Genomic DNA, 8,266 nt, shown 5'->3' with positions numbered 1-8,266 from the left:
ACGGAACAGCCTGCTCGTGAAATTAACGTGTAAGTGGCTGAGCACTCCACAGACACGTGTACCCTTAATGTAGTTCTCGGGGATATTCAGCGTGACACAGAGAGTGACAAGGCCGGCCCTTTGAAATACAGGTACAACAGAAACAGGAAGTAAGAGCGAGAGAAAGTTGTGGTGAAAGGGTACAGCAGGGATCACCACCATCCCTGCCGGAGCCTTGTGGAGCTTTAGGTGTTTTCGCTCAAAAAACACTCACAACGCCCGGTCTGGGAATCGAAACTGCGATCCTACGACCGCGAGTCCGCTGCCCTAACCACTGGGCCATTGCGCCTCCACAAACTTATATCTACCAAACATAATATTGTTGATTTATTTTGATATTTTTAAATACCTATGTTTTTGAAGGGGATATTGTTTTCTTATCGTTTGATGAAAATTGTCAAATTTAGCCCTAACACCCTGCAGATATAGAAGAGAACATTGTTGTTTTTTTTGGTGAGGGTAGCAGGATAATGGACATAGATACGTACAAAGATAGATAGATAAATAGATAGAAGGACAGATAATTGTTTACAGAACCTCTTCTCTTCCTTCTTAAGAACAAGAAAAACAAAACCCTTTCAGTGATGACAGCACCCTAGACTTTCATTATTTTCCCAATCCTACAACTGACATCTTGGAGAGGTCACCATCCTTGAATCCATATTAATATAATGGTAAATGACTAAATAAATAAATGAATATTGAAAACACATATTTATCTATCTATCATTCTATCTATCTATCATTCTATCTATCTAACTATCTCCATTGTCCTGGGACATCAGCAAAAGATAACTAAAAAAGGAAAAAAACAATGTTCTCTTCTAACAGACACGCGCGCACACACACATCCACACACATCCACATACACACACACATATATATAATACATTAAAAGTAAGTTTGAATCTTGCTTGCTTGCAATGTTACTCAGCCAAACTGGCGCATAATGGGAAAATGTTCCGAAAATAATCTTCATCATGAAAAGGAATAATCTCTAATTTTTTATTAGACAGCAAGCCAACAACGGAAGAATACGATTTTTTTAACAATAAATGTTTCTATTTTCGTTCTTGTGAAACAATAATTTAATCATTTAGAAATATTTTTAAGTAAATATGATTTCAAACATGTAAGTTGTTTGTACAGTAAGTATTAATATTTTAGCTGCCTTTAAGCAAATTATTTTCAAGTGAATACCATTACAATTTTTGGGGCATATTTAAAAGTATTGTAAAGTGAAAACGATTTCAAAAATACGGCAGATATTTCGTAAAAAGCCGTTCGTAACCTCAGTTTGAAATAGTATTTTCCACGAACCACATAGTTCCGGGTTCAGTACCACTGCATGGCACCTTGACCAAGTGTCTTCTACTATAGCCTCGGGCAGACCAAAGCCTTGTGAGTGGATTTGATAGACGGAAACTGAAAGAAGCCCGTCGCATATATGTATATGTATATATGTATGTGTGTGTATATATTTATGTGTCTGGGTTTGTTCCCCCAACATCGCTCAACAACCGATGCTGTTGTGTTTACGTTCCCCGTTTCGGCAAAAGAGATCGATAGAATAAGTACTAGGCACGACTAAAGGCGGTGCTCTAGCATGGCCAGAGTCAAATGACTGATACAAGTAAAACTGTAGGCTTTTTTCGATTGCATTCAACGTATCTCACATCCACAGATTTGGCTGCTATTTCTACCACGCACTGGTACCACATAAGAGCTATTTGCGATGAAGGACCTTAAATACATGTTACGTGATAGCAGGGGGTGCAAGAAATAGCAGCTAAATCCTTCTTTTTCTGGGGAAGGTAGCCGTTTACATATGATTTCGATGTCACATTCGTTGAAAGCATGGGAAATCACGGTTCCTCTAGTATACACGTACAAACTAATATAGTTAGACAATGCAAGCATATATATATATATATATATATACTCTTTTACTCTCTTACTTGTTTCAGTCATTTTGACTGCGGCCATGCTGGAGCACCGCCTTTAATCGAGCAACTCGACCCCGGGACTTATTCTTTTGTAAGCCCAGTACTTATCCTATCGGTCTCTTTGCCGAGCCGCTAAGTAACGGGGACATAAACACACCAGCATCGGTTGTCAAGCAATGCTAGGGGACAAACACAGGCACACAAACACACACACGCATATATATATATACATCTATGAGACGGGCTTCTTTCAGTTTCTGTCTACCAAATCCACTCACAAAGCTTTGGTCGGCCCGAGGCTATAGTAGAAGACACTAGCCCAAGGTGCCACGCAGTGGGACTGAACCTGGAACCATGTGGTTGGTAGACAAGCTACTTACCACACAGCCTCTCTTGCGCCTATATATATATATATGTATATATATATATTATATATATATATAATATATATATATATATATATATATATATATAATATATATATATATATATATATATATATATATGTATATATATATAAAGAGAGAAAGAGAGGGAGAAAGAAAGAGGGGGAGGAGGATCATATGGTGTCTGCTTATAGTGTAAAAATAGTCGGAGAGCAAACTGTCGTGTTTATCGAGCCAAAGAAATGCATTCGATTTAAAACTATTGATTTAAGAACAAATAACAAGCGTATTGCGATATGTACACTATTAAATTTTAAACTCTGTCGTCATCATCATCATCAATATCATCATCATCATCATCATCAACATCATCATCATCATCATCACCATCCTTCTTCTTCTTTTTCTTCTTTTTGTTCTTCTCCAAATCCTCCTCCTCCTTTTCTTTTTCGTTTTCATTTTCTTTCGTTCTTCTTTTTCGTATTCCTCGTCGTCTTCTTCCCTCTTTCTTCTTCTTCTTCTTCTTCTTTTTCGTGTTATTTTTCTTTTCTTCTTCGTCTTCGTCTTCTTCTCTTTCGTCTAATTTTACTTTTCTTCTTTTTCTTTTCTACTTCCTCTTCTTCATCTTCTTCTTTTTCTTCTTCCGCTTCTTCTTCTTCTCCTCCTCCTTCTTCTTCTTCATCATCTTCTTCTTCTTCTCCTTCATCATCATCATCTTCTTCTTCTTCTTTCTCCTCCTCCTCCTCCTTCTTCTTCTCCTCCTTCATCATCATCATCATTATCTTCTTCTTCTTCTTCTTCTTTCTCCTCCTCCTCCCGCTCCTCCTCCTTCTCCTTCTTCATATTTCACATGCAATACAAAGATTAACTCGAGTGTATTTTGTCCAATCTTTAGTAGCCACTCTTTAAACAAACGAATTTAAACAAGAGGCGGGCGATAGAAAATTTTAATACGAAAAATACCAGCTCTTAATATCATCAAGATCACTTTAGCATTCATCCCTAATTGATTTTTAAAGCAATTACAATGCAAATAGTCTTAGTAAATATTAATAATAACAATAATAATAATAACAATAATAATAATAATAATAATAACAACAACAATAATAATGATAATAATAATAATAATAATAATAATAATGAGAATAATCGTAATAATAATAATTATTATAATAATAATAATAACAGTAATAATAATAATAATAATGATAAAATAATAATAATATATAATAATAATAATAATAATAATAATAATAATAAAATAATAATAATAATAATAATAATAATAAAAATATAATAATAATAATATAATATAATAATATAATAATATAATAATAATAATAATAATAATATAATAATAATAATCATATTAATAATAATAATAACAAAATATGCAGTAATATGTTGTGTACATATCGCGATATGAATTTAGATAGTAACTATCTGATAGGTGTAATGAAAGCTTGTCTCTCTATAGGTTGCATAAAAAAAATATAAATATTCCAGTTAATATTTCCTTTTGAATTATTTCTCCTTCGCGGATTCTTATATTTTTGTGAAATTTGATGATCACATTTGATTTGAGCGGAATATGTAAATATATTTACAATTCAAATATGTCGTGTTCGAGTTTATCTAACGTATTAATGAAGGAAGCCGTTCATTTAAGAAAAACACAGCTACAAAAACCTACATATAAACATTTACACACGGAGATACATACATACATGCGTGCATACATGCAAACATGCATGCGTACATACAAGCGTAATATATCATTTGCATATATATCTACATATATATATGTATATATATATGTATATATATATATATATATATATATATATATATATATATATACATACATATATAGGTATGGATAAAATGTATATATGTATGTATTATGTATATATATATTGTATATACATACATCCACATATATGCATATATATATGTATATATATATATAAAAATATATATATATATCCATGTATATAATATACATATTTATATATATATACATAGATATTTATATACTTATATATATATTATACACATGCACACATGTATATATGCATATATATTTTAGTATGTACACTATTAAGTGTTATGGAAATATTTATGCATATATATATACATATATATATATATATATATATATCTATATATATATATATACATATATATATATATATATATATACTTACATCCATGCAAATTTATATATATATATTCTTGTATATAGATATATAAAAATATATACATTACCTACTTGTACACACATACCCTCCTATATATATATATTATATATATATATATATACATATATACACGCATATATATGTATGCATATATATGCGTACAACCGCCCGCATATACATGCACGCACCTACACCTGGTATGGTATGATATATTGATTCGGTTAATTTATCTTCATTTACGGTTGACTTTAATCATTAAATATTTCAATGGCTCAACACTGAATATTTGGTGATTTCTTAAAAGAAGGAAATATTATTAAAAATATTGTAACTTTATGAAGGCAATTTATTATTTATTTCTTTTTTTTTCTGCTTCCATTTTCAAACGCTGTATAGTTTTCAAATTAGCATATTTCTTCATGAAATTAACTAGAAGCTTGGATATTTAAATCAGCACAACATTCGTATATCATTTATTGATATACCAATGATAACAGGCTAAAACGATATCAATCATTCTGCATCTCAAAGCCGTAATTATGCAGAAGCGTTATATCAATGGCTGATATAGTTTCCGGGTGTGTACTTATGATTCAGTATTTTAAGCGCTCAAATTCCTCCGGAGTCAAATATACACTTCATCCTACCGGGACCGATAAAATAATACCTTAAACAATTACTGGTATAAATTTACTTGTCTAACATCCTATTCTCAGGTTTGTATCTTTGCTTCTATTCTTATATAAGATAATACTGCATTCAAACTTTTGCACAAGGCCAGAAATTTCGGAGAAGGGCTAGATCGAGTAAATTCACGTCAGTGTTCAACTGGTACTCATTTCATCAACCTTCAGAAGATGAAAAGCAAAATCGACATCGACAGAATTTGAACTCAGAACGTAAAGTTGGACGATATGCCGCTAAGCATACAGCCCGACGCGCTAACGATGCTGCCGGAACATTATCACAGGTCTGAATGTCAACAATAATCTATTTTGGTTAATCTTTTACTCTTGTACTTGTCTCAGTCATTTGACTGCGGCCATGCTGGTGCACCGCGTTTGATCGAGCAACTCGACCCCGGGACTTATTCTTTGTAAGCCCAGTACTTATTCTATCGGTCTCTTTTGCCGAACCGCTAAGTGACGGGGACATAAACACACCAGCATCGGTTGTCAAGCAATACTAGGGGGATAAACACAGACACACAAACATACACGCACACACACACATGTATATACATATACACGACGGGCTTCGTTCAGTTTTCGTCTACCAAATCCACTCACCAGGCTTTGGTCGGCCCGAGGCTATAGTAGAAGACACCCGGCCAAGGTGCCACACAGTGGGACTGAACCCGGAACCATGTGGCTGATAAGCAAGCTACTTACCACACAGTCACACCTGCGCCTAGTTTTTCTCTCATTCCCGCTCGCATTTGCTCTTCAGGGTGCGCTGTCAGTGTTGCATTTTCTGCGAAAATGTACCTGCACACATTGTAATTTGCTTTCAGATTCGTCTGACTAAACAGTTTGCCACAAGAGATGGTGTGGAGATGATCACCGTCGGTTGACGTCCCAAATGCATCTTTCAGTATTACTGCAAAGAAGATGCCTGGTAGCGTGGGGGCAAGTACACAACCCTGTTTGACGCCACTGCTTATATGTCTCTGTCTCTCTGTCTCTCTGTCTCTGTCTCTCTCTCTATCTATCTATCTATATATCTATCTATCTATCTATCTATCTATCTATCTATCTATCTATCTATCTATCTATGTATCAAAATTTAGATTCAGATGAATATGGTACTTATACATAAATACACACGCATACAAACACACATATATATATATGATGTGATTTTATGTATGTGTATGTATATGGCTTACGGCCATATCACGTTTAAAGCACCGGTTCTCGTCTGATCACCGCAGTTAAGCAACGTCGAGCCTAGTCAGTACTTAGATGGGTGACCGCTTGGGAAACCTAGGTGCAGTAAGCATAGCAAAAATGGCAGTGCCCCTGCATGGCCACAGCTCATGAGCTGAAACTAGAATCAATCAATCAATCATATATATATATATATATATATAAATGAAGAGAGATGGATATAGAGATAGAACGGGAGAGAGGGATAGGGTGAAGGGAAAACAATATTTTTAGTTGTGATTAATTCAATGTTAAGCGTTTGTCCATAACACTTATTTTGCAAATATAATCTTGTTTTGAACGTGTAGCGCGCGGCTTTGCTTCTGTATTTGAATGTATGTATGTATATATATGAGACAAATAGAGATAGAGGGAGGAAGGGGAGAGAGTGAGAGAGAATGAGAGAGGGAATTAGAGAGAAAGAGCGAGTAAGGGAAGATATGTAGAATGCCTACGACACACAGAGCGAGATAAAACGTGTTTCGTAGATGGAGATATTATTGTGCATTCGTCACTGATAATAACATTGCGTACTGTGACTAAGATACAAACCAAAACATGACGTAATAAATAATTGAATAAAAATACAGAAGGAAATAAAAATCAAAATCAAAATGGAGAAAACTTTTTGTGATAAACTGATAAAGTGTAAATGTTATAAATGTGATATTAATTAGAAAATAAATGAAATGTTATAGAAAAAAAAATCATAACAACAACGAAAACAACAACACCAATAATAATAGTAAGATCAATAAAAATAATAATAATAATAATAATAACGTAAGAGTAATTACAATAGTTATAATACGAATATTAATAATAATAATAACAGTAATAATGATTCTTCTAAAATAACAATAACAAAATAATAATAATAATAAGAAGAAGAAGAATTTAAATAATGATAATAAGAGTAGTAGTAGTAGTAGTAGCAGTAGTAGTAATAATAACAATAATAATAATAATAATAATAATAATAATAATAATAATAATAATAATAATAATAATAATAATAAAAGTAGTAGTAATAGTAATAATAATATTAATAATAATAATAATAATAATAATAATAATAATAATAATAATAATAATAATAATAGAATGGGTATTTTTTCTGTGATGTAAAGATATTGGGAATGTGAAGGGAAAGTACCCAAGAATTCGTTTCGCTTCAGGAATGAATATGATGTGCTTCTGACAATTATTATGTCACGCAAAAGTGTAGGAATATTAATGAAAGGAGTGTGAGGAGTGGGTGGAGGTGGAATGGTGGGTGGCAGGGTGGGTTTTAGAGGAATGAAATATTGAAAGAAAACATAATTTAATTAATAAATTAGATCAGCAAATTAAATGAATATATTACGAGATTAATTCCAAGTGACATTAAACAAATAATAACAACAACAGCAACAATAATAATAATAATAATGACCATAATAATAATAATTGTAATGATGATGATGATGATCATGATGATGAGGGTGATGATGATGATAGTAATAATAATAATAATAATAATAATAATAATAATAATATTAATAATGATAATAATAGTAGTAGTTGTAGTAGTAATAATAATAATAATAATAATGACAGTAATAATAATAATAATAATAATAATAATAATAATAATAATAATAATAATAATAACACGAAGAAGATGAGGAAGAAAAGGAGGGAGAAGAAGAAGAAGAAGAAAAAGAAGAAGAAAAAGAAGAAGTAGCATGGTAAAATGAAAATGTAATTTAGCAACAAAATAA

At 32.1% G+C, this 8,266-nt stretch overlaps 1 non-coding gene across 1 annotated transcript; it reads left to right on the top strand.

Annotated features, from left to right (window-relative positions):
- Window positions 1–6,457: 6,457 nt before the first annotated feature.
- On the top strand, window positions 6,458–6,576 carry LOC115230608. The gene has a single exon (XR_003883445.1). It is a non-coding gene; the product is annotated as a 5S ribosomal RNA (ribosomal RNA).
- Window positions 6,577–8,266: the final 1,690 nt, after the last annotated feature.

Source organism: Octopus sinensis, unplaced genomic scaffold, assembly GCF_006345805.1.
Source record: "Octopus sinensis unplaced genomic scaffold, ASM634580v1 Contig15881, whole genome shotgun sequence".
Classification (NCBI taxonomy): domain Eukaryota; kingdom Metazoa; phylum Mollusca; class Cephalopoda; order Octopoda; family Octopodidae; genus Octopus; species Octopus sinensis.
This window is presented reverse-complemented; position numbering and strand designations above follow the sequence as displayed.